Here is a 27,992-nt window from a genome sequence, read left to right as displayed (position 1 = left end):
ATCGCTTCTCGGCCTTTTGGTTAAGATCAAGTGTAGTATCTGTTCTTATCAGTTTAATATCTGATACGTCCCCTATCTGGGGACCATATATTAAATGGATTTTTAGAACAGGGAGATGGAAAAAGAGCTTGCTCTGTCCACTCCACGCATTGACCTGGTATTGCAGTATCTCCAGGACCGGTGCACCCCTTCTTTAATGCAGTTTCTAAAATCAGAAAGAATTGAATTCAATGCTTTTTGTTCATTTTGCTTGTTTGTCGGATTTTGGGATGGACTCTTTGGCTTTGCTTTTCTTCTCCTCATTGGATTTTTCATGTTAAAAGTTGCAGAAGCCAGATGACAAGCTCATTTTGGTTCAACTTCAGCAACTGTGCATTGCATTGCCATGTAATGTAATGTAATGCAATGCTATCTATCTAGCTCTCCCTCTATACTTCATTTTGGATAAACAGACATATTAGGCAAGCATTTTGGAGCTTTCACCTAAATAACTACAGGTGGTGAGATAAGCTGCACAATATAATTGACCTTTCAGTATATTGTTGCACACACACCATCTATTTAGCAAATGCCCTTGTTATCAACAGCAGCCTTTTAAACTCACCTGAGCTAACAGGTATGTGAGCTGGTTACTCTGCTGCGCTTAAAATTTCTTTTTTGGTTTGCTACAATGCCTTTTCTGAAACGTTGTCTCCCTCTGCTGGAACACTGACTTCTTTCATGTAATGCCTGCAGACTATAAAAGAGAAACCAACCCAAAAAGTTTGGTTGATTAGTCTGTGGCATTCTTTTAAACTGTTGCTTATGGCGGTCTCTGTGAGCTTCTCAGTGACATTCAGCCATCCAGGTATCCCGCCTGCAGTAGACGGAATGTGGCAATGGAACGCTGGCTGCGCATGTCATAATAGGCTCTGAGCCTTTATATGCCTGCACACAGCAGCAGCCACCTTCAGTCTGCTGCTGGACAGCCAGCAGCAGCAGCAGCAGGAGAGGTAATTAATCAGCAACCCTCCTGCTAAGGGTAGACAGCTGCTCGTTCCACCCCCCCCCCCGCCTTAATTGGTTCTCCTCCCTTCCAACGGTGTTGAGGCGGGTGGGAACAGCCGGGGGTTGAGGGTACTGTGCTAAAAGAGGTGGAGTTATGCAGATCTAAAACGCGTGGATTGCAGCAGCAGCAAGTCGAAAAGTGCAGGCATGTGAGGGATCTAGAGGTTGACAGCATGTCTTCTTAACGGGAGTCCAGGTGGCCATCTCCACAAATGGACTTTTCAGAATCCTTGGGTGGCACCGTAGTCGGAAACCAATTCTGGTTATCGCTTCTCGGCCTTTTGGCTAAGATCAAGTGTAGTATCTGTTCTTATCAGTTTAATATCTGATACGTCCCCTATCTGGGGACCATATATTAAATGGATTTTTAGAACAGGGAGATGGAAAAAGAGCTTGCTCTGTCCACTCCACGCATTGACCTGGTATTGCAGTATCTCCAGGACCGGTGCACCCCTTCTTTAATGCAGTTTCTAAAATCAGAAAGAATTGAATTCAATGCTTTTTGTTCATTTTGCTTGTTTGTCGGATTTTGGGATGGACTCTTTGGCTTTGCTTTTCTTCTCCTCATTGGATTTTTCATGTTAAAAGTTGCAGAAGCCAGATGACAAGCTCATTTTGGTTCAACTTCAGCAACTGTGCATTGCATTGCCATGTAATGTAATGTAATGCAATGCTATCTATCTAGCTCTCCCTCTATACTTCATTTTGGATAAACAGACATATTAGGCAAGCATTTTGGAGCTTTCACCTAAATAACTACAGGTGGTGAGATAAGCTGCACAATATAATTGACCTTTCAGTATATTGTTGCACACACACCATCTATTTAGCAAATGCCCTTGTTATCAACAGCAGCCTTTTAAACTCACCTGAGCTAACAGGTATGTGAGCTGGTTACTCTGCTGCGCTTAAAATTTCTTTTTTGGTTTGCTACAATGCCTTTTCTGAAACGTTGTCTCCCTCTGCTGGAACACTGACTTCTTTCATTTAATGCCTGCAGACTATAAAAGAGAAACCAACCCAAAAAGTTTGGTTGATTAGTCTGTGGCATTCTTTTAAACTGTTGCTTATGGCGGTCTCTGTGAGCTTCTCAGTGACATTCAGCCATCTAGGTATCCCGCCTGCAGTAGACGGAATGTGGCAATGGAACGCTGGCTGCGCGTGTCATAATAGGCTCTGAGCCTTTATATACCTGCGCACAGCAGCAGCCACCTTCAGTCTGCTGCTGGACAGCCAGCAGCAGCAGCAGGAGAGGTAATTAATCAGCAACCCTCCTGCTAAGGGTAGACAGCTGCTCGTTCCACCCCCCCCCCCCCGCCTTAATTGGTTCTCCTCCCTTCCAACGGTGTTGAGGCGGGTGGGAACAGCCGGGGGTTGAGGGTACTGTGCTAACAGAGGTGGAGTTATGCAGATCTAAAACGCGTGGATTGCAGCAGCAGCAAGCCGAAAAGTGCAGGCATGTGAGGGATCTAGAGGTTGACAGCATGTCTTCTTAACGGGAGTCCAGGTGGCCATCTCCACAAATGGACTTTTCAGAATCCTTGGGTGGCACCGTAGTCGGAAACCAATTCTGGTTATCGCTTCTCGGTCTTTTGGCTAAGATCAAGTGTAGTATCTGTTCTTATCAGTTTAATATCTGATACGTCCCCTATCTGGGGACCATATATTAAATGGATTTTTAGAACAGGGAGATGGAAAAAGAGCTTGCTCTGTCCACTCCACGCATTGACCTGGTATTGCAGTATCTCCAGGACCGGTGCACCCCTTCTTTAATGCAGTTTCTAAAATCAGAAAGAATTGAATTCAATGCTTTTTGTTCATTTTGCTTGTTTGTCGGATTTTGGGATGGACTCTTTGGCTTTGCTTTTCTTCTCCTCATTGGATTTTTCATGTTAAAAGTTGCAGAAGCCAGATGACAAGCTCATTTTGGTTCAACTTCAGCAACTGTGCATTGCATTGCCATGTAATGTAATGTAATGCAATGCTATCTATCTAGCTCTCCCTCTATACTTCCTTTTGGATAAACAGACATATTAGGCAAGCATTTTGGAGCTTTCACCTAAATAACTACAGGTGGTGAGATAAGCTGCACAATATAATTGACCTTTCAGTATATTGTTGCACACACACCATCTATTTAGCAAATGCCCTTGTTATCAACAGCAGCCTTTTAAACTCACCTGAGCTAACAGGTATGTGAGCTGGTTACTCTGCTGCGCTTAAAATTTCTTTTTTGGTTTGCTACAATGCCTTTTCTGAAACGTTGTCTCCCTCTGCTGGAACACTGACTTCTTTCATTTAATGCCTGCAGACTATAAAAGAGAAACCAACCCAAAAAGTTTGGTTGATTAGTCTGTGGCATTCTTTTAAACTGTTGCTTATGGCGGTCTCTGTGAGCTTCTCAGTGACATTCAGCCATCCAGGTATCCCGCCTGCAGTAGACGGAATGTGGCAATGGAACGCTGGCTGCGCGTGTCATAATAGGCTCTGAGCCTTTATATACCTGCGCACAGCAGCAGCCACCTTCAGTCTGCTGCTGGACAGCCAGCAGCAGCAGCAGCAGGAGAGGTAATTAATCAGCAACCCTCCTGCTAAGGGTAGACAGCTGCTCGTTCCACCCCCCCCCGCCTTAATTGGTTCTCCTCCCTTCCAACGGTGTTGAGGCGGGTGGGAACAGCCGGGGGTTGAGGGTACTGTGCTAAAAGAGGTGGAGTTATGCAGATCTAAAACGCGTGGATTGCAGCAGCAGCAAGCCGAAAAGTGCAGGCATGTGAGGGATCTAGAGGTTGACAGCATGTCTTCTTAACGGGAGTCCAGGTGGCCATCTCCACAAATGGACTTTTCAGAATCCTTGGGTGGCACCGTAGTCGGAAACCAATTCTGGTTATCGCTTCTCGGCCTTTTGGCTAAGATCAAGTGTAGTATCTGTTCTTATCAGTTTAATATCTGATACGTCCCCTATCTGGGGACCATATATTAAATGGATTTTTAGAACAGGGAGATGGAAAAAGAGCTTGCTCTGTCCACTCCACGCATTGACCTGGTATTGCAGTATCTCCAGGACCGGTGCACCCCTTCTTTAATGCAGTTTCTAAAATCAGAAAGAATTGAATTCAATGCTTTTTGTTCATTTTGCTTGTTTGTCGGATTTTGGGATGGACTCTTTGGCTTTGCTTTTCTTCTCCTCATTGGATTTTTCATGTTAAAAGTTGCAGAAGCCAGATGACAAGCTCATTTTGGTTCAACTTCAGCAACTGTGCATTGCATTGCCATGTAATGTAATGTAATGCAATGCTATCTATCTAGCTCTCCCTCTATACTTCCTTTTGGATAAACAGACATATTAGGCAAGCATTTTGGAGCTTTCACCTAAATAACTACAGGTGGTGAGATAAGCTGCACAATATAATTGACCTTTCAGTATATTTTTGCACACACACCATCTATTTAGCAAATGCCCTTGTTATCAACAGCAGCCTTTTAAACTCACCTGAGCTAACAGGTATGTGAGCTGGTTACTCTGCTGCGCTTAAAATTTCTTTTTTGGTTTGCTACAATGCCTTTTCTGAAACGTTGTCTCCCTCTGCTGGAACACTGACTTCTTTCATTTAATGCCTGCAGACTATAAAAGAGAAACCAACCCAAAAAGTTTGGTTGATTAGTCTGTGGCATTCTTTTAAACTGTTGCTTATGGCGGTCTCTGTGAGCTTCTCAGTGACATTCAGCCATCCAGGTATCCCGCCTGCAGTAGACGGAATGTGGCAATGGAACGCTGGCTGCGCGTGTCATAATAGGCTCTGAGCCTTTATATACCTGCGCACAGCAGCAGCCACCTTCAGTCTGCTGCTGGACAGCCAGCAGCAGCAGCAGGAGAGGTAATTAATCAGCAACCCTCCTGCTAAGGGTAGACAGCTGCTCGTTCCACCCCCCCCCCCCCGCCTTAATTGGTTCTCCTCCCTTCCAACGGTGTTGAGGCGGGTGGGAACAGCCGGGGGTTGAGGGTACTGTGCTAAAAGAGGTGGAGTTATGCAGATCTAAAACGCGTGGATTGCAGCAGCAGCAAGCCGAAAAGTGCAGGCATGTGAGGGATCTAGAGGTTGACAGCATGTCTTCTTAACGGGAGTCCAGGTGGCCATCTCCACGAATGGACTTTTCAGAATCCTTGGGTGGCACCGTAGTCGGAAACCAATTCTGGTTATCGCTTCTCGGCCTTTTGGCTAAGATCAAGTGTAGTATCTGTTCTTATCAGTTTAATATCTGATACGTCCCCTATCTGGGGACCATATATTAAATGGATTTTTAGAACAGGGAGATGGAAAAAGAGCTTGCTCTGTCCACTCCACGCATTGACCTGGTATTGCAGTATCTCCAGGACCGGTGCACCCCTTCTTTAATGCAGTTTCTAAAATCAGAAAGAATTGAATTCAATGCTTTTTGTTCATTTTGCTTGTTTGTCGGATTTTGGGATGGACTCTTTGGCTTTGCTTTTCTTCTCCTCATTGGATTTTTCATGTTAAAAGTTGCAGAAGCCAGATGACAAGCTCATTTTGGTTCAACTTCAGCAACTGTGCATTGCATTGCCATGTAATGTAATGTAATGCAATGCTATCTATCTAGCTCTCCCTCTATACTTCCTTTTGGATAAACAGACATATTAGGCAAGCATTTTGGAGCTTTCACCTAAATAACTACAGGTGGTGAGATAAGCTGCACAATATAATTGACCTTTCAGTATATTGTTGCACACACACCATCTATTTAGCAAATGCCCTTGTTATCAACAGCAGCCTTTTAAACTCACCTGAGCTAACAGGTATGTGAGCTGGTTACTCTGCTGCGCTTAAAATTTCTTTTTTGGTTTGCTACAATGCCTTTTCTGAAACATGGTCTCCCTCTGCTGGAACACTGACTTCTTTCATTTAATGCCTGCAGACTATAAAAGAGAAACCAACCCAAAAAGTTTGGTTGATTAGTCTGTGGCATTCTTTTAAAATGTTGCTTATGGCGGTCTCTGTGAGCTTCTCAGTGACATTCAGCCATCCAGGTATCCCGCCTGCAGTAGACGGAATGTGGCAATGGAACACTGGCTGCGCGTGTCATAATAGGCTCTGAGCCTTTATATACCTGCGCACAGCAGCAGCCACCTTCAGTCTGCTGCTGGACAGCCAGCAGCAGCAGCAGCAGGAGAGGTAATTAATCAGCAACCCTCCTGCTAAGGGTAGACAGCTGCTCGTTCCACCCCCCCCCCACCTTAATTGGTTCTCCTCCCTTCCAACGGTGTTGAGGCGGGTGGGAACAGCCGGGGGTTGAGGGTACTGTGCTAAAAGAGGTGGAGTTATGCAGATCTAAAACGCGTGGATTGCAGCAGCAGCAAGCCGAAAAGTGCAGGCATGTGAGGGATCTAGAGGTTGACAGCATGTCTTCTTAACGGGAGTCCAGGTGGCCATCTCCACAAATGGACTTTTCAGAATCCTTGGGTGGCACCGTAGTCGGAAACCAATTCTGGTTATCGCTTCTCGGCCTTTTGGCTAAGATCAAGTGTAGTATCTGTTCTTATCAGTTTAATATCTGATACGTCCCCTATCTGGGGACCATATATTAAATGGATTTTTAGAACAGGGAGATGGAAAAAGAGCTTGCTCTGTCCACTCCACGCATTGACGTGGTGTTGCAGTATCTCCAGGACCGGTGCACCCCTTCTTTAATGCAGTTTCTAAAATCAGAAAGAATTGAATTCAATGCTTTTTGTTCATTTTGCTTGTTTGTCGGATTTTGGGATGGACTCTTTGGCTTTGCTTTTCTTCTCCTCATTGGATTTTTCATGTTAAAAGTTGCAGAAGCCAGATGACAAGCTCATTTTGGTTCAACTTCAGCAACTGTGCATTGCATTGCCATGTAATGTAATGTAATGCAATGCTATCTATCTAGCTCTCCCTCTATACTTCCTTTTGGATAAACAGACATATTAGGCAAGCATTTTGGAGCTTTCACCTAAATAACTACAGGTGGTGAGATAAGCTGCACAATATAATTGACCTTTCAGTATATTGTTGCACACACACCATCTATTTAGCAAATGCCCTTGTTATCAACAGCAGCCTTTTAAACTCACCTGAGCTAACAGGTATGTGAGCTGGTTACTCTGCTGCGCTTAAAATTTCTTTTTTGGTTTGCTACAATGCCTTTTCTGAAACGTTGTCTCCCTCTGCTGGAACACTGACTTCTTTCATTTAATGCCTGCAGACTATAAAAGAGAAACCAACCCAAAAAGTTTGGTTGATTAGTCTGTGGCATTCTTTTAAACTGTTGCTTATGGCGGTCTCTGTGAGCTTCTCAGTGACATTCAGCCATCCAGGTATCCCGCCTGCAGTAGACGGAATGTGGCAATGGAACGCTGGCTGCGCGTGTCATAATAGGCTCTGAGCCTTTATATACCTGCGCACAGCAGCAGCCACCTTCAGTCTGCTGCTGGACAGCCAGCAGCATCAGCAGCAGGAGAGGTAATTAATCAGCAACCCTCCTGCTAAGGGTAGACAGCTGCTCGTTCCACCCCCCCCCCCGCCTTAATTGGTTCTCCTCCCTTCCAACGGTGTTGAGGCGGGTGGGAACAGCTGGGGGTTGAGGGTACTGTGCTAAAAGAGGTGGAGTTATGCAGATCTAAAACGCGTGGATTGCAGCAGCAGCAAGCCGAAAAGTGCAGGCATGTGAGGGATCTAGAGGTTGACAGCATGTCTCCTTAACGGGAGTCCAGGTGGCCATCTCCACAAATGGACTTTTCAGAATCCTTGGGTGGCACCGTAGTCGGAAACCAATTCTGGTTATCGCTTCTCGGCCTTTTGGCTAAGATCAAGTGTAGTATCTGTTCTTATCAGTTTAATATCTGATACGTCCCCTATCTGGGGACCATATATTAAATGGATTTTTAGAACAGGGAGATGGAAAAAGAGCTTGCTCTGTCCACTCCACGCATTGACCTGGTATTGCAGTATCTCCAGGACCGGTGCACCCCTTCTTTAATGCAGTTTCTAAAATCAGAAAGAATTGAATTCAATGCTTTTTGTTCATTTTGCTTGTTTGTCGGATTTTGGGATGGACTCTTTGGCTTTGCTTTTCTTCTCCTCATTGGATTTTTCATGTTAAAAGTTGCAGAAGCCAGATGACAAGCTCATTTTGGTTCAACTTCAGCAACTGTGCATTGCATTGCCATGTAATGTAATGTAATGCAATGCTATCTATCTAGCTCTCCCTCTATACTTCCTTTTGGATAAACAGACATATTAGGCAAGCATTTTGGAGCTTTCACCTAAATAACTACAGGTGGTGAGATAAGCTGCACAATATAATTGACCTTTCAGTATATTGTTGCACACACACCATCTATTTAGCAAATGCCCTTGTTATCAACAGCAGCCTTTTAAACTCACCTGAGCTAACAGGTATGTGAGCTGGTTACTCTGCTGCGCTTAAAATTTCTTTTTTGGTTTGCTACAATGCCTTTTCTGAAACGTTGTCTCCCTCTGCTGGAACACTGACTTCTTTCTTTTAATGCCTGCAGACTATAAAAGAGAAACCAACCCAAAAAGTTTGGTTGATTAGTCTGTGGCATTCTTTTAAACTGTTGCTTATGGCGGTCTCTGTGAGCTTCTCAGTGACATTCAGCCATCCAGGTATCCCGCCTGCAGTAGACGGAATGTGGCAATGGAACGCTGGCTGCGCGTGTCATAATAGGCTCTGAGCCTTTATATACCTGCGCACAGCAGCAGCCACCTTCAGTCTGCTGCTGGACAGCCAGCAGCAGCAGCAGCAGGAGAGGTAATTAATCAGCAACCCTCCTGCTAAGGGTAGACAGCTGCTCGTTCCACCCCCCCCCCGCCTTAATTGGTTCTCCTCCCTTCCAACGGTGTTGAGGCGGGTGGGAACAGCCGGGGGTTGAGGGTACTGTGCTAAAAGAGGTGGAGTTATGCAGATCTAAAACGCGTGGATTGCAGCAGCAGCAAGCCGAAAAGTGCAGGCATGTGAGGGATCTAGAGGTTGACAGCATGTCTTCTTAACGGGAGTCCAGGTGGCCATCTCCACAAATGGACTTTTCAGAATCCTTGGGTGGCACCGTAGTCGGAAACCAATTCTGGTTATCGCTTCTCGGCCTTTTGGCTAAGATCAAGTGTAGTATCTGTTCTTATCAGTTTAATATCTGATACGTCCCCTATCTGGGGACCATATATTAAATGGATTTTTAGAACAGGGAGATGGAAAAAGAGCTTGCTCTGTCCACTCCACGCATTGACCTGGTATTGCAGTATCTCCAGGACCGGTGCACCCCTTCTTTAATGCAGTTTCTAAAATCAGAAAGAATTGAATTCAATGCTTTTTGTTCATTTTGCTTGTTTGTCGGATTTTGGGATGGACTCTTTGGCTTTGCTTTTCTTCTCCTCATTGGATTTTTCATGTTAAAAGTTGCAGAAGCCAGATGACAAGCTCATTTTGGTTCAACTTCAGCAACTGTGCATTGCATTGCCATGTAATGTAATGTAATGCAATGCTATCTATCTAGCTCTCCCTCTATACTTCCTTTTGGATAAACAGACATATTAGGCAAGCATTTTGGAGCTTTCACCTAAATAACTACAGGTGGTGAGATAAGCTGCACAATATAATTGACCTTTCAGTATATTGTTGCACACACACCATCTATTTAGCAAATGCCCTTGTTATCAACAGCAGCCTTTTAAACTCACCTGAGCTAACAGGTATGTGAGCTGGTTACTCTGCTGCGCTTAAAATTTCTTTTTTGGTTTGCTACAATGCCTTTTCTGAAACGTTGTCTCCCTCTGCTGGAACACTGACTTCTTTCATTTAATGCCTGCAGACTATAAAAGAGAAACCAACCCAAAAAGTTTGGTTGATTAGTCTGTGGCATTCTTTTAAACTGCTGCTTATGGCGGTCTCTGTGAGCTTCTCAGTGACATTCAGCCATCCAGGTATCCCGCCTGCAGTAGACGGAATGTGGCAATGGAACGCTGGCTGCGCGTGTCATAATAGGCTCTGAGCCTTTATATACCTGCGCACAGCAGCAGCCACCTTCAGTCTGCTGCTGGACAGCCAGCAGCAGCAGCAGCAGGAGAGGTAATTAATCAGCAACCCTCCTGCTAAGGGTAGACAGCTGCTCGTTCCACCCCCCCCCCCGCCTTAATTGGTTCTCCTCCCTTCCAACGGTGTTGAGGCGGGTGGGAACAGCCGGGGGTTGAGGGTACTGTGCTAAAAGAGGTTGAGTTATGCAGATCTAAAACGCGTGGATTGCAGCAGCAGCAAGCCGAAAAGTGCAGGCATGTGAGGGATCTAGAGGTTGACAGCATGTCTTCTTAACGGGAGTCCAGGTGGCCATCTCCACAAATGGACTTTTCAGAATCCTTGGGTGGCACCGTAGTCGGAAACCAATTCTGGTTATCACTTCTCGGCCTTTTGGCTAAGATCAAGTGTAGTATCTGTTCTTATCAGTTTAATATCTGATACGTCCCCTATCTGGGGACCATATATTAAATGGATTTTTAGAACAGGGAGATGGAAAAAGAGCTTGCTCTGTCCACTCCACGCATTGACCTGGTATTGCAGTATCTCCAGGACCGGTGCACCCCTTCTTTAATGCAGTTTCTAAAATCAGAAAGAATTGAATTCAATGCTTTTTGTTCATTTTGCTTGTTTGTCGGATTTTGGGATGGACTCTTTGGCTTTGCTTTTCTTCTCCTCATTGGATTTTTCATGTTAAAAGTTGCAGAAGCCAGATGACAAGCTCATTTTGGTTCAACTTCAGCAACTGTGCATTGCATTGCCATGTAATGTAATGTAATGCAATGCTATCTATCTAGCTCTCCCTCTATACTTCCTTTTGGATAAACAGACATATTAGGCAAGCATTTTGGAGCTTTCACCTAAATAACTACAGGTGGTGAGATAAGCTGCACAATATAATTGACCTTTCAGTATATTGTTGCACACACACCATCTATTTAGCAAATGCCCTTGTTATCAACAGCAGCCTTTTAAACTCACCTGAGCTAACAGGTATGTGAGCTGGTTACTCTGCTGCGCTTAAAATTTCTTTTTTGGTTTGCTACAATGCCTTTTCTGAAACATGGTCTCCCTCTGCTGGAACACTGACTTCTTTCATTTAATGCCTGCAGACTATAAAAGAGAAACCAACCCAAAAAGTTTGGTTGATTAGTCTGTGGCATTCTTTTAAACTGTTGCTTATGGCGGTCTCTGTGAGCTTCTCAGTGACATTCAGCCATCCAGGTATCCCGCCTGCAGTAGACGGAATGTGGCAATGGAACGCTGGCTGCGCGTGTCATAATAGGCTCTGAGCCTTTATATACCTGCGCACAGCAGCAGCCACCTTCAGTCTGCTGCTGGACAGCCAGCAGCAGCAGCAGCAGGAGAGGTAATTAATCAGCAACCCTCCTGCTAAGGGTAGACAGCTGCTCGTTCCACCCCCCCCCCGCCTTAATTGGTTCTCCTCCCTTCCAACGGTGTTGAGGCGGGTGGGAACAGCCGGGGGTTGAGGGTACTGTGCTAAAAGAGGTGGAGTTATGCAGATCTAAAACGCGTGGATTGCAGCAGCAGCAAGCCGAAAAGTGCAGGCATGTGAGGGATCTAGAGGTTGACAGCATGTCTTCTTAACGGGAGTCCAGGTGGCCATCTCCACAAATGGACTTTTCAGAATCCTTGGGTGGCACCGTAGTCGGAAACCAATTCTGGTTATCGCTTCTCGGCCTTTTGGCTAAGATCAAGTGTAGTATCTGTTCTTATCAGTTTAATATCTGATACGTCCCCTATCTGGGGACCATATATTAAATGGATTTTTAGAACAGGGAGATGGAAAAAGAGCTTGCTCTGTCCACTCCACGCATTGACCTGGTATTGCAGTATCTCCAGGACCGGTGCACCCCTTCTTTAATGCAGTTTCTAAAATCAGAAAGAATTGAATTCAATGCTTTTTGTTCATTTTGCTTGTTTGTCGGATTTTGGGATGGACTCTTTGGCTTTGCTTTTCTTCTCCTCATTGGATTTTTCATGTTAAAAGTTGCAGAAGCCAGATGACAAGCTCATTTTGGTTCAACTTCAGCAACTGTGCATTGCATTGCCATGTAATGTAATGTAATGCAATGCTATCTATCTAGCTCTCCCTCTATACTTCCTTTTGGATAAACAGACATATTAGGCAAGCATTTTGGAGCTTTCACCTAAATAACTACAGGTGGTGAGATAAGCTGCACAATATAATTGACCTTTCAGTATATTGTTGCACACACACCATCTATTTAGCAAATGCCCTTGTTATCAACAGCAGCCTTTTAAACTCACCTGAGCTAACAGGTATGTGAGCTGGTTACTCTGCTGCGCTTAAAATTTCTTTTTTGGTTTGCTACAATGCCTTTTCTGAAACGTTGTCTCCCTCTGCTGGAACACTGACTTCTTTCATTTAATGCCTGCAGACTATAAAAGAGAAACCAACCCAAAAAGTTTGGTTGATTAGTCTGTGGCATTCTTTTAAACTGTTGCTTATGGCGGTCTCTGTGAGCTTCTCAGTGACATTCAGCCATCCAGGTATCCCGCCTGCAGTAGACGGAATGTGGCAATGGAACGCTGGCTGCGCGTGTCATAATAGGCTCTGAGCCTTTATATACCTGCGCACAGCAGCAGCCACCTTCAGTCTGCTGCTGGACAGCCAGCAGCAGCAGCAGCAGGAGAGGTAATTAATCAGCAACCCTCCTGCTAAGGGTAGACAGCTGCTCGTTCCACCCTCCCCCCCCCCGCCTTAATTGGTTCTCCTCCCTTCCACCGGTGTTGAGGCGGGTGGGAACAGCCGGGGGTTGAGGGTACTGTGCTAAAAGAGGTGGAGTTATGCAGATCTAAAACGCGTGGATTGCAGCAGCAGCAAGCCGAAAAGTGCAGGCATGTGAGGGATCTAGAGGTTGACAGCATGTCTTCTTAACGGGAGTCCAGGTGGCCATCTCCACAAATGGACTTTTCAGAATCCTTGGGTGGCACCGTAGTCGGAAACCAATTCTGGTTATCGCTTCTCGGCCTTTTGGCTAAGATCAAGTGTAGTATCTGTTCTTATCAGTTTAATATCTGATACGTCCCCTATCTGGGGACCATATATTAAATGGATTTTTAGAACAGGGAGATGGAAAAAGAGCTTGCTCTGTCCACTCCACGCATTGACCTGGTATTGCAGTATCTCCAGGACCGGTGCACCCCTTCTTTAATGCAGTTTCTAAAATCAGAAAGAATTGAATTCAATGCTTTTTGTTCATTTTGCTTGTTTGTCGGATTTTGGGATGGACTCTTTGGCTTTGCTTTTCTTCTCCTCATTGGATTTTTCATGTTAAAAGTTGCAGAAGCCAGATGACAAGCTCATTTTGGTTCAACTTCAGCAACTGTGCATTGCATTGCCATGTAATGTAATGTAATGCAATGCTATCTATCTAGCTCTCCCTCTATACTTCCTTTTGGATAAACAGACATATTAGGCAAGCATTTTGGAGCTTTCACCTAAATAACTACAGGTGGTGAGATAAGCTGCACAATATAATTGACCTTTCAGTATATTGTTGCACACACACCATCTATTTAGCAAATGCCCTTGTTATCAACAGCAGCCTTTTAAACTCACCTGAGCTAACAGGTATGTGAGCTGGTTACTCTGCTGCGCTTAAAATTTCTTTTTTGGTTTGCTACAATGCCTTTTCTGAAACGTTGTCTCCCTCTGCTGGAACACTGACTTCTTTCATTTAATGCCTGCAGACTATAAAAGAGAAACCAACCCAAAAAGTTTGGTTGATTAGTCTGTGGCATTCTTTTAAACTGTTGCTTATGGCGGTCTCTGTGAGCTTCTCAGTGACATTCAGCCATCCAGGTATCCCGCCTGCAGTAGACGGAATGTGGCAATGGAACGCTGGCTGCGCGTGTCATAATAGGCTCTGAGCCTTTATATACCTGCGCACAGCAGCAGCCACCTTCAGTCTGCTGCTGGACAGCCAGCAGCAGCAGCAGCAGGAGAGGTAATTAATCAGCAACCCTCCTGCTAAGGGTAGACAGCTGCTCGTTCCACCCCCCCCCCCCCCGCCTTAATTGGTTCTCCTCCCTTCCAACGGTGTTGAGGCGGGTGGGAACAGCCGGGGGTTGAGGGTACTGTGCTAAAAGAGGTTGAGTTATGCAGATCTAAAACGCGTGGATTGCAGCAGCAGCAAGCCGAAAAGTGCAGGCATGTGAGGGATCTAGAGGTTGACAGCATGTCTTCTTAACGGGAGTCCAGGTGGCCATCTCCACAAATGGACTTTTCAGAATCCTTGGGTGGCACCGTAGTCGGAAACCAATTCTGGTTATCACTTCTCGGCCTTTTGGCTAAGATCAAGTGTAGTATCTGTTCTTATCAGTTTAATATCTGATACGTCCCCTATCTGGGGACCATATATTAAATGGATTTTTAGAACAGGGAGATGGAAAAAGAGCTTGCTCTGTCCACTCCACGCATTGACCTGGTATTGCAGTATCTCCAGGACCGGTGCACCCCTTCTTTAATGCAGTTTCTAAAATCAGAAAGAATTGAATTCAATGCTTCTTGTTCATTTTGCTTGTTTGTCGGATTTTGGGATGGACTCTTTGGCTTTGCTTTTCTTCTCCTCATTGGATTTTTCATGTTAAAAGTTGCAGAAGCCAGATGACAAGCTCATTTTGGTTCAACTTCAGCAACTGTGCATTGCATTGCCATGTAATGTAATGTAATGCAATGCTATCTATCTAGCTCTCCCTCTATACTTCCTTTTGGATAAACAGACATATTAGGCAAGCATTTTGGAGCTTTCACCTAAATAACTACAGGTGGTGAGATAAGCTGCACAATATAATTGACCTTTCAGTATATTGTTGCACACACACCATCTATTTAGCAAATGCCCTTGTTATCAACAGCAGCCTTTTAAACTCACCTGAGCTAACAGGTATGTGAGCTGGTTACTCTGCTGCGCTTAAAATTTCTTTTTTGGTTTGCTACAATGCCTTTTCTGAAACGTTGTCTCCCTCTGCTGGAACACTGACTTCTTTCATTTAATGCCTGCAGACTATAAAAGAGAAACCAACCCAAAAAGTTTGGTTGATTAGTCTGTGGCATTCTTTTAAACTGTTGCTTATGGCGGTCTCTGTGAGCTTCTCAGTGACATTCAGCCATCCAGGTATCCCGCCTGCAGTAGACGGAATGTGGCAATGGAACGCTGGCTGCGCGTGTCATAATAGGCTCTGAGCCTTTATATACCTGCGCACAGCAGCAGCCACCTTCAGTCTGCTGCTGGACAGCCAGCAGCAGCAGCAGCAGGAGAGGTAATTAATCAGCAACCCTCCTGCTAAGGGTAGACAGCTGCTCGTTCCACCCTCCCCCCCCCGCCTTAATTGGTTCTCCTCCCTTCCACCGGTGTTGAGGCGGGTGGGAACAGCCGGGGGTTGAGGGTACTGTGCTAAAAGAGGTGGAGTTATGCAGATCTAAAACGCGTGGATTGCAGCAGCAGCAAGCCGAAAAGTGCAGGCATGTGAGGGATCTAGAGGTTGACAGCATGTCTTCTTAACGGGAGTCCAGGTGGCCATCTCCACAAATGGACTTTTCAGAATCCTTGGGTGGCACCGTAGTCGGAAACCAATTCTGGTTATCGCTTCTCGGCCTTTTGGCTAAGATCAAGTGTAGTATCTGTTCTTATCAGTTTAATATCTGATACGTCCCCTATCTGGGGACCATATATTAAATGGATTTTTAGAACAGGGAGATGGAAAAAGAGCTTGCTCTGTCCACTCCACGCATTGACCTGGTATTGCAGTATCTCCAGGACCGGTGCACCCCTTCTTTAATGCAGTTTCTAAAATCAGAAAGAATTGAATTCAATGCTTTTTGTTCATTTTGCTTGTTTGTCGGATTTTGGGATGGACTCTTTGGCTTTGCTTTTCTTCTCCTCATTGGATTTTTCATGTTAAAAGTTGCAGAAGCCAGATGACAAGCTCATTTTGGTTCAACTTCAGCAACTGTGCATTGCATTGCCATGTAATGTAATGTAATGCAATGCTATCTATCTAGCTCTCCCTCTATACTTCCTTTTGGATAAACAGACATATTAGGCAAGCATTTTGGAGCTTTCACCTAAATAACTACAGGTGGTGAGATAAGCTGCACAATATAATTGACCTTTCAGTATATTGTTGCACACACACCATCTATTTAGCAAATGCCCTTGTTATCAACAGCAGCCTTTTAAACTCACCTGAGCTAACAGGTATGTGAGCTGGTTACTCTGCTGCGCTTAAAATTTCTTTTTTGGTTTGCTACAATGCCTTTTCTGAAACGTTGTCTCCCTCTGCTGGAACACTGACTTCTTTCATTTAATGCCTGCAGACTATAAAAGAGAAACCAACCCAAAAAGTTTGGTTGATTAGTCTGTGGCATTCTTTTAAACTGTTGCTTATGGCGGTCTCTGTGAGCTTCTCAGTGACATTCAGCCATCCAGGTATCCCGCCTGCAGTAGACGGAATGTGGCAATGGAACGCTGGCTGCGCGTGTCATAATAGGCACTGAGCCTTTATATACCTGCGCACAGCAGCAGCCACCTTCAATCTGCTGCTGGACAGCCAGCAGCAGCAGCAGCAGGAGAGGTAATTAATCAGCAACCCTCCTGCTAAGGGTAGACAGCTGCTCGTTCCACCCCCCCCCCGCCTTAATTGGTTCTCCTCCCTTCCAACGGTGTTGAGGCGGGTGGGAACAGCCGGGGGTTGAGGGTACTGTGCTAAAAGAGGTGGAGTTATGCAGATCTAAAACGCATGGATTGCAGCAGCAGCAAGCCGAAAAGTGCAGGCATGTGAGGGATCTAGAGGTTGACAGCATGTCTTCTTAACGGGAGTCCAGGTGGCCATCTCCACAAATGGACTTTTCAGAATCCTTGGGTGGCACCGTAGTCGGAAACCAATTCTGGTTATCGCTTCTCGGCCTTTTGGCTAAGATTGGGTGTGGTGTTTAGGCATTGCATCTGGTCTTGGCTGATAGGTGTTTGGGGTACCCGGCTCCTTGGCCTGGGGGGATCGTCCCACCTTACAGTGGGGCTTCACCCCCCTGCTGCTATTAGGGAGCTGGCTTAGTCCCCTTACAACGTGTTGCGATCCCTTAAAAAGGCTCACGCCTTTTTTCTTTTCTTCTGTAGTTGGTACGCTTTCGTGGAAGGATGCCTGCTACAATTTCTTTTGCATCGGGAGAGCCCCGGATGAGGAACACAATCCGTATCGAGGTCTTGGAAAGTTTCAGAGAGCAGAAAGGTATCCGCTTCGTCTGCAATACCATCCTCCTTGGGATCCTGGAGTTCGACAGAGATGACATCTTTTGCTTCCAGGACAATGAACTCAAAGGTATTTATACCATCACTTTTAAGAACCAAGGATGCTGCCAACAGTTGGTCCAGAAGGTGAACGAGCATGGTTGGAGAGATGAGATGGATGGCCTGGTGTTTTCCCTGCTTTTCGTCCAGGAGGAGGTACAAATAACAACGTATTTTCCCAACCCTTTTGTGGAGAGGCAGGACATCCAAACCTGTTTGAGCCGTCACTGTGATGAGGTGAGATACATTGGGCCTGTGAAGAACTCTGTTGGCTTCTGGGGTGGGAAGCGGAGGTTTCTTGTGCGGTTGCGGAAGGATCCCCAGGGCTATGGAGGAACACATCACCCCCCCTCTACTATCACTATCGGGAAAAGTCGGGGGTATTTATTTTATGCTGGCATGCCTATGTACTGTCGAAATTGTGGGAAAATGGGGCATGTCCAGAGCAATTGTGCAGAGTCCAAGGCATTCCGTTGTAATAACTGTGGTCTACTAGGACATTTATTTAAGGATTGCCCCCATAAGGATTCTTGCAACCTTTGTGGCGTGGACGGCCATATATTTCGGGAGTGCCCACTGAAGACCAAGACCCGAACATATGCGGAAGCTGCTGGAGGACCTATGCCACGGGAAGGACCAGTTCGTGTTCCGGAGACCAGTAAAGGACCTGAGCCTCGTCCTTCTGTTTCCACAACAGAGGAGGTGGCGGAGAAGGTCAAGGGCGCGAGGAAGGAGACGGAGAGGATGGAGCAGGAGTCGGGTCTCCCCCGTGGAGAGCCTCCTGTGGCGAAGTCCCAGAAAAAGGGCGGAGGGCGGACCACCCAAAGACCGGAGCAGAGGGACTCTCCCGTCAGGGAGAAGACCACTGCGTCGATGGTCCCTGGTGTGTTGGAGCAGGGCGCCCCCAATGAGTTGGCGGTGGGGGGCTCTGTGTCGAAGACCCCAGACATACCTAGGGACTCGTGCCAGCAGACCACGGTTCTTTGTCCAGCAGGTGGCAATGATGGTGAGGTTTTCATGTCTGACCTGGAGAGTCTTCAGGAAGTGAGAGGCCACACAGCAATAGCGGAGGATGACTGCACGAGCGACGTGATTGAGCCGTGTGGCAAAAAGTTGAGAGCGGACGATCCTCCGGCATTTAATCCAGACTCGCCTGATGTGTGCCTTGCCAGGGACGATATATGGCAACCCGGTTCCTCCGGGTATCCGATATCCGGTTCGGACCCCCAGAATATTCTCTGCTTCTCCTCAACACTCGAGAGCTTGACGGGGTCTGCAGGGGATATAATGGATGACTCCCCTCCCCCATGACACAAATGCCATCTATTAAGTGTCTCTCACTCAATGTGAGATCTTTAAAGAGCCCTGTCCGCAGGGCTGCTCTCTTTGATTTTTTCAAAACATTAGACTTTGATATTTGTTTCCTACAGGAATGCGGTCTGCAACACGGACTACGGTATAATGAGCTAAAGAAAGACTGGAAACTAGGGCCCTCCATTTGGTCCGGCTCTAATGAGAATAAATCAGCTGGTGTGGGTCTGCTCTGCCGAGGTAATGCTTTTATAATCTCCTCTGTCACTGAGATTGTGCCCGGCAGAGCTATATTAGTACATTTATGTTTTAATAATTTTAACTTTCGTGTTATAAATGTGTATGCCCCTCCAGATAAACAAGAGCGGATACAATTGTTTGAGATTTTACCGTTGTTCTGTGTAGGGTCATCTCCTCTTTTGGTAGCTGGGGACTTTAATTGCCTCAGTGTAAATGAGCGCCGAGGAGGAGGTGACCCAATCCGTAAATTAGATAAATCATGTTTTTTATTAAGTAATTTGCAGACAGATTTTAAGTTGCGCGATGCCTGGAGGTCGCTATCGCCGACGGACCCGGGATTTACGTGGTCCGGTCGGGGAGTGACCTCCAGGATCGATTTTATCTTTTTATCTGAAACTTTTAGCCCTGTATATTTTGTTTTAATTCCTAATTTATTTTCTGACCATAACATATTAAAATTAGAGATAGAATACCAGGGGGAACTAAAGGTGAATAGAGGGTTGTGGCGCCTGGGGGTACACCTATTGGAAGACCCCCTGGTAAGGTCAGATTTTATCAAAAAGTACCAACAATGGAGGCAGCTCAAACCCCCATATTTTAAAATGCTGTCCTGGTGGGAAGGGATTAAAGACAAGATCCAACATTTTTTTATCAGGGCTGGGAAGAGGAAGGCGAGGCAGAAGAAGCAGGGCTATGCAAATTTGAATACTAGACTGCAGACTCTCCTTAAATTCAAAGAGATAGGCTTAGAGGTGCATGATGATATTGTAAGCCTTAAAAATGAGATACAGTCATACCTTGAACAAAAAGGGAAGGAAATAATATTTAATTCTAAGGTGCAATTTTTAGAAGAAGGGGAAAAGTGTACACGTTTCTTTTTCAAAAAAGTGGTGGAGAGGAAAGAAACGATTACCTGCCTAGATGGAGATAGCACAATACAAGGTATGAAGAGGGTAGCTTTTAATTTTTATAGAAACCTTTTTAGCAAAAAAAGTGTTAATAATGTGTTTTTACAAGATGCTCTTAATGTCCTGGATTTTAGGCTAAATTCTGCAGATCAGGGGTTTTTAACAAAAGATATTACTTTAGAAGAACTTTTTAGTGTTTTTAAAAGTTTTTCAAGAGGGAAAGCCCCAGGAGCTGATGGCCTTCCTGTGGAATTTTATTTATCCTTTTGGGATATTTTAAAAGAGGATCTTTTAGCACTTTTTAAAGAGGTTTTTTTGTGTGATAAGTTACCCAAGTCATGGAGGAGGGGGATAGTGTCCTTAATATACAAGAAGAAGGGCGCTCGGGACGACCTCAAAAATTGGAGACCTATCACCCTCCTTAACATGGATTACAAGGCTTTAGCTAAGATTATTGCATGTCGTTTTAAAACTGTTATTAATGTGTTAATACAACCCGAACAAGTATGTGGTGTACCAGGGAGGAGTATTACAGAGACCCTAAATGCGATCAGAGACGTAATATGGTACAGTAAAGACAGGGATCAAGGGCTGGCCCTGTTGGCGCTAGACTTCGAGAAAGCGTTTGACAGGGTTTCTCATGAATATCTTTTTAAAGTTTTAAAACAAATGGCAATCCCAGACTGGTTTTTATCTCGCATTAAGAGTTTATATAATAATATGTTTTCACAAATCTCTGTCAATGGTTTTTTAACTGATTTTATCCCACTGGAATCCGGAGTGAAGCAGGGATGTCCATTATCCCCAATTCTGTTTATTTGCGCTATGGAACCCCTTTTATGCATGATCCGGAAAGACAAGGTAGTCCGGGGGGTTCCTGTCCCAGGAGGGGGAGGGGCTCAGGTTAAAGTGCTTGGATATATGGATGACGTGACGGCTATTTGCACTGATCCTGCTTCACTCCGGAGAGTAGTATTGTGCACCAATCTTTTTAGTCAAGCTTCTGGTTTTAAAATGAATTTTAATAAAACTGAGTGTTTGATTATGGGTGCCTGGGATAGAAATGACTTACCGACTGTTAATGTGAAATATGACAATGTGAAAATTTTAGGGGTTGTATTTGATGCAAATAATGATGGGCTTGTGAGTTGGGGAGAGGTTCAAGATAAAATGGCAAAGAAACTTTCCTTTTGGACCCTGAGGAATCTTTCGATCGAAGGGAAAGTCCTTGTTATTAAATCTGATTTATTACCTATGATTTTATATATTGCCATGGTGTATCCTCCCTCTGACTTAATGCTAAAAAAACTAACTCGTTGTATTTTTATGTTTATATGGGGCTCTAAAATGGAAAAGCTTAAACGATCAGAAATGTATAAGAGAAAGCAGAATGGAGGAAAAGATGTTCCCGATCTTCGCCTGTTTTTATATGTAAATTTTTTCTGTTTTTGTTTTAAAGCTTTTAAGTCTGATAGTACTTTTGGCCTGTTTTTAAAATACACGTGTGGTTTTATCTTTAAGAGATGGTTTAGGCCATCCTTATCAGCGCCTGTTTTATTGTGTCCACCAAAGCACCTTATTATTTTAGAAAAAGTTGCAAAGACTCATAATTTAAAAGACCTTGGAGCTGACATCCTTCTGGACCGGAAGAAGCTATTTGTCCATTTGAGGAGAGAAGAAGAGACATCCCCAGTTTGCAACTACTCATGGAACAGATCCAAACGTGTGTGGAGGAATGTCTTCGGGAAGTTCCTCGCCAATGTCCATAAAGACCTTGCCTGGATGTCCGTCCACCAGTGCCTCCCAACCAGAGAATTCCAACACCGGAGAGGCCTGGTGGCACGGGCAAAATGCCCAAGAGACTCTTGCCATTGTGATGAGACCGTTATGCACCTTTTTTGGAACTGCACCTTTGCACAAGAACTCTGGGGGAAATTTGGGATTCTTTTAAAGTGGGTTTGCGGTTTAAAGGACTTTTATTATGAATATGTTTTATACGGACTTTTTAATTGCCCTACTGCATACCAATCTGAAATCTGCTGGTGTATAATAAACTGTGCCAAGAATGCAATTTGGAAAGCAAGGAATATTTTATTGTTTAATCGTGATTTTATTTCTGTGCTTGATTGTATTAAACTGGCTTTTAGTGAAATGTATGTTTATTATTTAAAAAATGTAAAAGATATGGGCAAGAAGGAAGCGAACCGTAGATGGTGCTTTTATATGTGGAATTCTATTTTATATTGATTATTCTCTGTAATGTATAATTGTCAAATGTTTTTATGGGTTTTTTTGTACTTGAAAGGTTTCGCATTGATTGTCTTGTAATCTGACTTATGTACAATAAAATTATGTTGAAACCTTATCTGTTCTTATCAGTTTAATATCTGATACGTCCCCTATCTGGGGACCATATATTAAATGGATTTTTAGAACAGGGAGATGGAAAAAGAGCTTGCTCTGTCCACTCCACGCATTGACCTGGTATTGCAGTATCTCCAGGACCGGTGCACCCCTTCTTTAATGCAGTTTCTAAAATCAGAAAGAATTGAATTCAATGCTTTTTGTTCATTTTGCTTGTTTGTCGGATTTTGGGATGAACTCTTTGGCTTTGCTTTTCTTCTCCTCATTGGATTTTTCATGTTAAAAGTTGCAGAAGCCAGATGACAAGCTCATTTTGGTTCAACTTCAGCAACTGTGCATTGCATTGCCATGTAATGTAATGTAATGCAATGCTATCTATCTAGCTCTCCCTCTATACTTCCTTTTTGATAAACAGACATATTAGGCAAGCATTTTGGAGCTTTCACCTAAATAACTACAGGTGGTGAGATAAGCTGCACAATATAATTGACCTTTCAGTATATTGTTGCACACACACCATCTATTTAGCAAATGCCCTTGTTATCAACAGCAGCCTTTTAAACTCACCTGAGCTAACAGGTATGTGAGCTGGTTACTCTGCTGCGCTTAAAATTTCTTTTTTGGTTTGCTACAATGCCTTTTCTGAAACGTTGTCTCCCTCTGCTGGAACACTGACTTCTTTCATTTAATGCCTGCAGACTATAAAAGAGAAACCAACCCAAAAAGTTTGGTTGATTAGTCTGTGGCATTCTTTTAAACTGTTGCTTATGGCGGTCTCTGTGAGCTTCTCAGTGACATTCAGCCATCCAGGTATCCCGCCTGCAGTAGACGGAATGTGGCAATGGAACGCTGGCTGCGCGTGTCATAATAGGCTCTGAGCCTTTATATACCTGCGCACAGCAGCAGCCACCATCAGTCTGCTGCTGGACAGCCAGCAGCAGCAGCAGCAGGAGAGGTAATTAATCAGCAACCCTCCTGCTAAGGGTAGACAGCTGCTCGTTCCACCCCCCCCCCCGCCTTAATTGGTTCTCCTCCCTTCCAACGGTGTTGAGGCGGGTGGGAACAGCCGGGGGTTGAGGGTACTGTGCTAAAAGAGGTGGAGTTATGCAGATCTAAAACGCGTGGATTGCAGCAGCAGCAAGCCGAAAAGTGCAGGCATGTGAGGGATCTAGAGGTTGACAGCATGTCTTCTTAACGGGAGTCCAGGTGGCCATCTCCACAAATGGACTTTTCAGAATCCTTGGGTGGCACCGTAGTCGGAAACCAATTCTGGTTATCGCTTCTCGGCCTTTTGGCTAAGATCAAGTGTAGTATCTGTTCTTATCAGTTTAATATCTGATACGTCCCCTATCTGGGGACCATATATTAAATGGATTTTTAGAACAGGGAGATGGAAAAAGAGCTTGCTCTGTCCACTCCACGCATTGACCTGGTATTGCAGTATCTCCAGGACCGGTGCACCCCTTCTTTAATGCAGTTTCTAAAATCAGAAAGAATTGAATTCAATGCTTTTTGTTCATTTTGCTTGTTTGTCGGATTTTGGGATGGACTCTTTGGCTTTGCTTTTCTTCTCCTCATTGGATTTTTCATGTTAAAAGTTGCAGAAGCCAGATGACAAGCTCATTTTGGTTCAACTTCAGCAACTGTGCATTGCATTGCCATGTAATGTAATGTAATGCAATGCTATCTATCTAGCTCTCCCTCTATACTTCCTTTTGGATAAACAGACATATTAGGCAAGCATTTTGGAGCTTTCACCTAAATAACTACAGGTGGTGAGATAAGCTGCACAATATAATTGACCTTTCAGTATATTGTTGCACACACACCATCTATTTAGCAAATGAACTTGTTATCAACAGCAGCCTTTTAAACTCACCTGAGCTAACAGGTATGTGAGCTGGTTACTCTGCTGCGCTTAAAATTTCTTTTTTGGTTTGCTACAATGCCTTTTCTGAAACGTTGTCTCCCTCTGCTGGAACACTGACTTCTTTCATTTAATGCCTGCAGACTATAAAAGAGAAACCAACCCAAAAAGTTTGGTTGATTAGTCTGTGGCATTCTTTTAAACTGTTGCTTATGGCGGTCTCTGTGAGCTTCTCAGTGACATTCAGCCATCCAGGTATCCCGCCTGCAGTAGACGGAATGTGGCAATGGAACGCTGGCTGCGCGTGTCATAATAGGCTCTGAGCCTTTATATACCTGCGCACAGCAGCAGCCACCTTCAGTCTGCTGCTGGACAGCCAGCAGCAGCAGCAGCAGGAGAGGTAATTAATCAGCAACCCTCCTGCTAAGGGTAGACAGCTGCTCGTTCCACCCCCCCCCCGCCTTAATTGGTTCTCCTCCCTTCCAACGGTGTTGAGGCGGGTGGGAACAGCCGGGGGTTGAGGGTACTGTGCTAAAAGAGGTGGAGTTATGCAGATCTAAAACGCGTGGATTGCAGCAGCAGCAAGCCGAAAAGTGCAGGCATGTGAGGGATCTAGAGGTTGACAGCATGTCTTCTTAACGGGAGTCCAGGTGGCCATCTCCACAAATGGACTTTTCAGAATCCTTGGGTGGCACCGTAGTCGGAAACCAATTCTGGTTATCGCTTCTCGGCCTTTTGGCTGAGACCAAGTGCTTCACAGCAGGAGGTTTCAGTTGAAGGGCACTCAGGTACCCCTCTCCTTGGCCTGGCAGGATCGTCCACTTCGGTGGGCTTCACCTGCCTGCTGCTATTAGGGAGAGGGATTAGTCCTAGGGTAACGGGCAGCGATCCCCCAGCCTTCAGGTGCTTTATCTCAAAGCTCTGAAGGCGCAGATTGCAGGCGGTTGCAATTTGCATTTTGTTGCGCCATACCATGGAGGTTGACCCCAACCTCGTGCCTCTATATGCGAGGCTTAAGAACACTATAAGGGTCCACTTTACGGCTGGTGGTTCCGATATGCGGAATCTGGGATATGTAGTCCAGGACGTGCTTGAGAAACTGCTCCACGTCAGAACCAACAAAATCCTTTCTATCCAGGATTATCCTCGACGTGGAGATTATGATGTAACCTTTACTGGCGAAGGTATTTTCAAAGATGTTTTGTCCAGAGTTAAGTCGGTAGAAAATAGCCCTGGTCTAAAAGGGATTCAGATCATCGAGCACGTCCTGGATGAGGTAAAAATGGTGGTTGTGAAAATCTTCTCACCCTTCATAACAGCACCAGAGGTTATTTCCTTTTTGTCAGTTTATTTTAAAAGTGTGAAATTGATTGGGAAAGTGTTGAATGAGTTTAACATCTGGACCTCAAAATGGAAGTTTTTAGTAAAATGTGAAAGAGACCCTAAATTCCCTGGAGGTGTGAGACTTCCTCCAGCTCGATTTAAAATAGGGCAAACTAATGGGGATTTTTTTTTCTCAGGAATGCCACTTTTCTGTAGGTATTGTGGTCTCTATGGGCACTCTAAGGATAGTTGTGGTGCCACTTGTAGAAATTGTGCCAGTACTGAACATGACACAAAGGAGTGCCCAAATGAAAAAAAATGCTCTTTTTGTCAGACACCTGGTCATTTCTATTTTTCTTGCCCTCACAGGTTCAGAGAGGATGAACAAAAACAAAAGGAGAAGTCCAAGACATCCGGGAATGGACGGGCCAATCAGACCACCCCTCAGGAGGAGGAACAACAACCTGGAGCCTCGGGAGGTGATAAGGGCGCTTCGACTAGTAACAATCCCTCCGAGTCAATGACAGGTAACTCACAGGAGCCCAGGAGCTGGCTGAAAGACCATAAGGAGGCTAAAAGGAAGGCTGAGAAAGATCATAAAGGGGCGGTCGGTAAGGCCAAAAAAGAGCGCCAAAAGGCTGACACCGAGCCCAAAATTCCCACTGGGTCTCACGAGAGTGAGGGCGGTACGTGGCACTTGGTGAGGTCTCATAATAAGAAAAAGAATGGTTCCGTGGAGGTGGCTAATAGGGAGGAGATGGATACATCCCCTCACGGGGGTGTAGACTCTGGAATCCCGAGGTCCCGGGGCTCTGCTGCCCCAGGTGGGGCCCCGAACCTGGCTGCCTCCGGGGACTCTGAGGCTCCGCCATGTGCGCAGCCTGCCCCTGTGTTACGACCCTCTGCGGGTCAGCAGGGGAGTGCGGAGCCTCTCGGAGACCCACCTGACGAGGACCTAAATGGTCAGCCTATGGAGACCCAGTGTAACCTTTCTCACAATATCCTTCCGAGCTACACCCCAGTAGCGTCGGGTCTTAATTTAAGTGAATGTTCCTTCTCCGATGATGAAGACTCTTTGATAACGGTGGATTCAGAAGAGGGCGTTGGTGAAAGTCCAAGTGGTCTGATCCGTCCATCGGATAGGTAAAGTCCAGTTTTTGTTTCTTCCTAACCATTTGCTATGATGGCTGACATTAGTGGTGTTTCCCTCAATGTGAGAGGCATAGGATCCAAGACCAGAAGAGCTACTGTTTTACATTTTTTAACCTGTTTTACAGCTTCTGTTTTCTTTTTACAAGAATGTCATATCCCTCATAAGATTTCTTACAAAAAATATAAGGAAGAGTGGAAACATGGTCCATCGGTCTGGTCTGGATCAAATGCAACCGGATCAGCCGGGGTAGCTATACTTTTTAAGGGAAATGTGTCTATTGATTTTATCCAAGATATTTTACCGGGTCGTATTCTTTTAGTTAAGGCTTTTATTGATGGGACAAGATGGCAGTTTTTAAATTTTTATGGGTCACCTGATAAAAATGAAAGGGCTGATATGCTGGAAATTTTACCTTTATTTATTAACATTTCTGAACCTTTTATCCTGGCAGGTGATTTTAATTGTATTTTAAAAGGCGAAAGCCGACGCTCCGGTTCCGTGAGTAGAAATTATGACAAAACGTCTGGAATGTTAAGCAATATTATAAATGATTGTAAATTAACTGATGTGTATAAAGAATGTAACAAGGATAGCCCTATAGACGCTGGTTTCACCTGGAGCAATTCTACATGTAGCTCCAGGATAGATTTTGTTTTAGGTTCAGAAAAAATACTGCCAGTGAAATGTGAAGTTTTAACTAATATTCTCTCAGATCACAAGGTTTTATCTTTTAGAGTGAGGATTAATGGAAAGAAGAAATGTGGTAAGAAATCTTGGAAATTGAATGTGTCCCTTTTAAAAGATCCACAAATTTTATCGGATTTTATTGAGTTTTATATAAACTGTAGAAAAAGGAAAAACCCCAATATTTCTTTTAGCTTCTGGTGGGATAGAATGAAAATAAGCATTAAAGATTTCTTTATAAAGAAAAGCATACAAAAAGCTAAAGAAAAGTTTGAGATCTATAATTTTCTTAATATCAGGTTACAGACATTGTACAAATTCAAAGACAATGGTCTGGATGTAGGTAATGATATATTGAGTCTTAAAGGAGAAATTTCAAAGTGGTTGGAACAAAAAGGAAAAGAACTGATTTTTCGTTCAAAGGTAAAACACGTAGAAGAGGATGAGACTTGTTCCAGGTATTTTTTTAAGAAAAACAAACAGGCGAAAACAATAATTGATAACATAGATGGAGATAATAATATCAACGTTATATTGGATAAGGTAAATGTCTATTTTAATGATCTTTTTAATGTAAAAACTATAGACCATGATTTAATACACACTTTCCTGGGGGAGATCAAGTCCACCCTAGATGCTGATGCCCAAAGTTTTTTATCCCAACCTCTATGTGAGGAAGAGATTTTAGAAAC

At 44.5% G+C, this 27,992-nt stretch overlaps 15 non-coding genes across 15 annotated transcripts; all 15 read left to right on the top strand.

Moving 5' to 3' along the window:
* LOC141218227 (U2 spliceosomal RNA) lies at positions 1 to 191 on the top strand. Its single transcript, XR_012286982.1, has one exon. It is a non-coding gene; the product is annotated as a U2 spliceosomal RNA (small nuclear RNA).
* Positions 192 to 1,312: 1,121 nt separating this feature from the next.
* Positions 1,313 to 1,503, top strand: LOC141218610 (U2 spliceosomal RNA). The gene has a single exon (XR_012287305.1). It is a non-coding gene; the product is annotated as a U2 spliceosomal RNA (small nuclear RNA).
* A 1,120-nt stretch (positions 1,504 to 2,623) lies between these two features.
* On the top strand, positions 2,624 to 2,814 carry LOC141218231 (U2 spliceosomal RNA). The gene has a single exon (XR_012286986.1). It is a non-coding gene; the product is annotated as a U2 spliceosomal RNA (small nuclear RNA).
* A 1,119-nt stretch (positions 2,815 to 3,933) lies between these two features.
* On the top strand, positions 3,934 to 4,124 carry LOC141218609 (U2 spliceosomal RNA). Its single transcript, XR_012287304.1, has one exon. It is a non-coding gene; the product is annotated as a U2 spliceosomal RNA (small nuclear RNA).
* Positions 4,125 to 5,244: 1,120 nt separating this feature from the next.
* LOC141218608 (U2 spliceosomal RNA) lies at positions 5,245 to 5,435 on the top strand. The gene has a single exon (XR_012287303.1). It is a non-coding gene; the product is annotated as a U2 spliceosomal RNA (small nuclear RNA).
* A 1,120-nt stretch (positions 5,436 to 6,555) lies between these two features.
* On the top strand, positions 6,556 to 6,746 carry LOC141218230 (U2 spliceosomal RNA). Its single transcript, XR_012286985.1, has one exon. It is a non-coding gene; the product is annotated as a U2 spliceosomal RNA (small nuclear RNA).
* Positions 6,747 to 7,867: 1,121 nt separating this feature from the next.
* LOC141218607 (U2 spliceosomal RNA) lies at positions 7,868 to 8,058 on the top strand. Its single transcript, XR_012287302.1, has one exon. It is a non-coding gene; the product is annotated as a U2 spliceosomal RNA (small nuclear RNA).
* A 1,120-nt stretch (positions 8,059 to 9,178) lies between these two features.
* LOC141218606 (U2 spliceosomal RNA) lies at positions 9,179 to 9,369 on the top strand. Its single transcript, XR_012287301.1, has one exon. It is a non-coding gene; the product is annotated as a U2 spliceosomal RNA (small nuclear RNA).
* A 1,121-nt stretch (positions 9,370 to 10,490) lies between these two features.
* On the top strand, positions 10,491 to 10,681 carry LOC141218093 (U2 spliceosomal RNA). Its single transcript, XR_012286856.1, has one exon. It is a non-coding gene; the product is annotated as a U2 spliceosomal RNA (small nuclear RNA).
* Positions 10,682 to 11,801: 1,120 nt separating this feature from the next.
* Positions 11,802 to 11,992, top strand: LOC141218605 (U2 spliceosomal RNA). Its single transcript, XR_012287300.1, has one exon. It is a non-coding gene; the product is annotated as a U2 spliceosomal RNA (small nuclear RNA).
* Positions 11,993 to 13,116: 1,124 nt separating this feature from the next.
* On the top strand, positions 13,117 to 13,307 carry LOC141218604 (U2 spliceosomal RNA). Its single transcript, XR_012287299.1, has one exon. It is a non-coding gene; the product is annotated as a U2 spliceosomal RNA (small nuclear RNA).
* A 1,124-nt stretch (positions 13,308 to 14,431) lies between these two features.
* Positions 14,432 to 14,622, top strand: LOC141218092 (U2 spliceosomal RNA). Its single transcript, XR_012286855.1, has one exon. It is a non-coding gene; the product is annotated as a U2 spliceosomal RNA (small nuclear RNA).
* Positions 14,623 to 15,745: 1,123 nt separating this feature from the next.
* Positions 15,746 to 15,936, top strand: LOC141218602 (U2 spliceosomal RNA). Its single transcript, XR_012287297.1, has one exon. It is a non-coding gene; the product is annotated as a U2 spliceosomal RNA (small nuclear RNA).
* A 6,307-nt stretch (positions 15,937 to 22,243) lies between these two features.
* Positions 22,244 to 22,427, top strand: LOC141218361 (U2 spliceosomal RNA). The gene has a single exon (XR_012287111.1). It is a non-coding gene; the product is annotated as a U2 spliceosomal RNA (small nuclear RNA).
* A 1,121-nt stretch (positions 22,428 to 23,548) lies between these two features.
* Positions 23,549 to 23,739, top strand: LOC141218600 (U2 spliceosomal RNA). The gene has a single exon (XR_012287296.1). It is a non-coding gene; the product is annotated as a U2 spliceosomal RNA (small nuclear RNA).
* The last annotated feature ends 4,253 nt before the right edge of the window (positions 23,740 to 27,992 follow it).

Source organism: Phyllobates terribilis, unplaced genomic scaffold, assembly GCF_046119375.1.
Source record: "Phyllobates terribilis strain yellow unplaced genomic scaffold, ASM4611937v1 Scaffold_249__1_contigs__length_2872098, whole genome shotgun sequence".
NCBI lineage: Eukaryota > Metazoa > Chordata > Amphibia > Anura > Dendrobatidae > Phyllobates > Phyllobates terribilis.
This window is presented reverse-complemented; position numbering and strand designations above follow the sequence as displayed.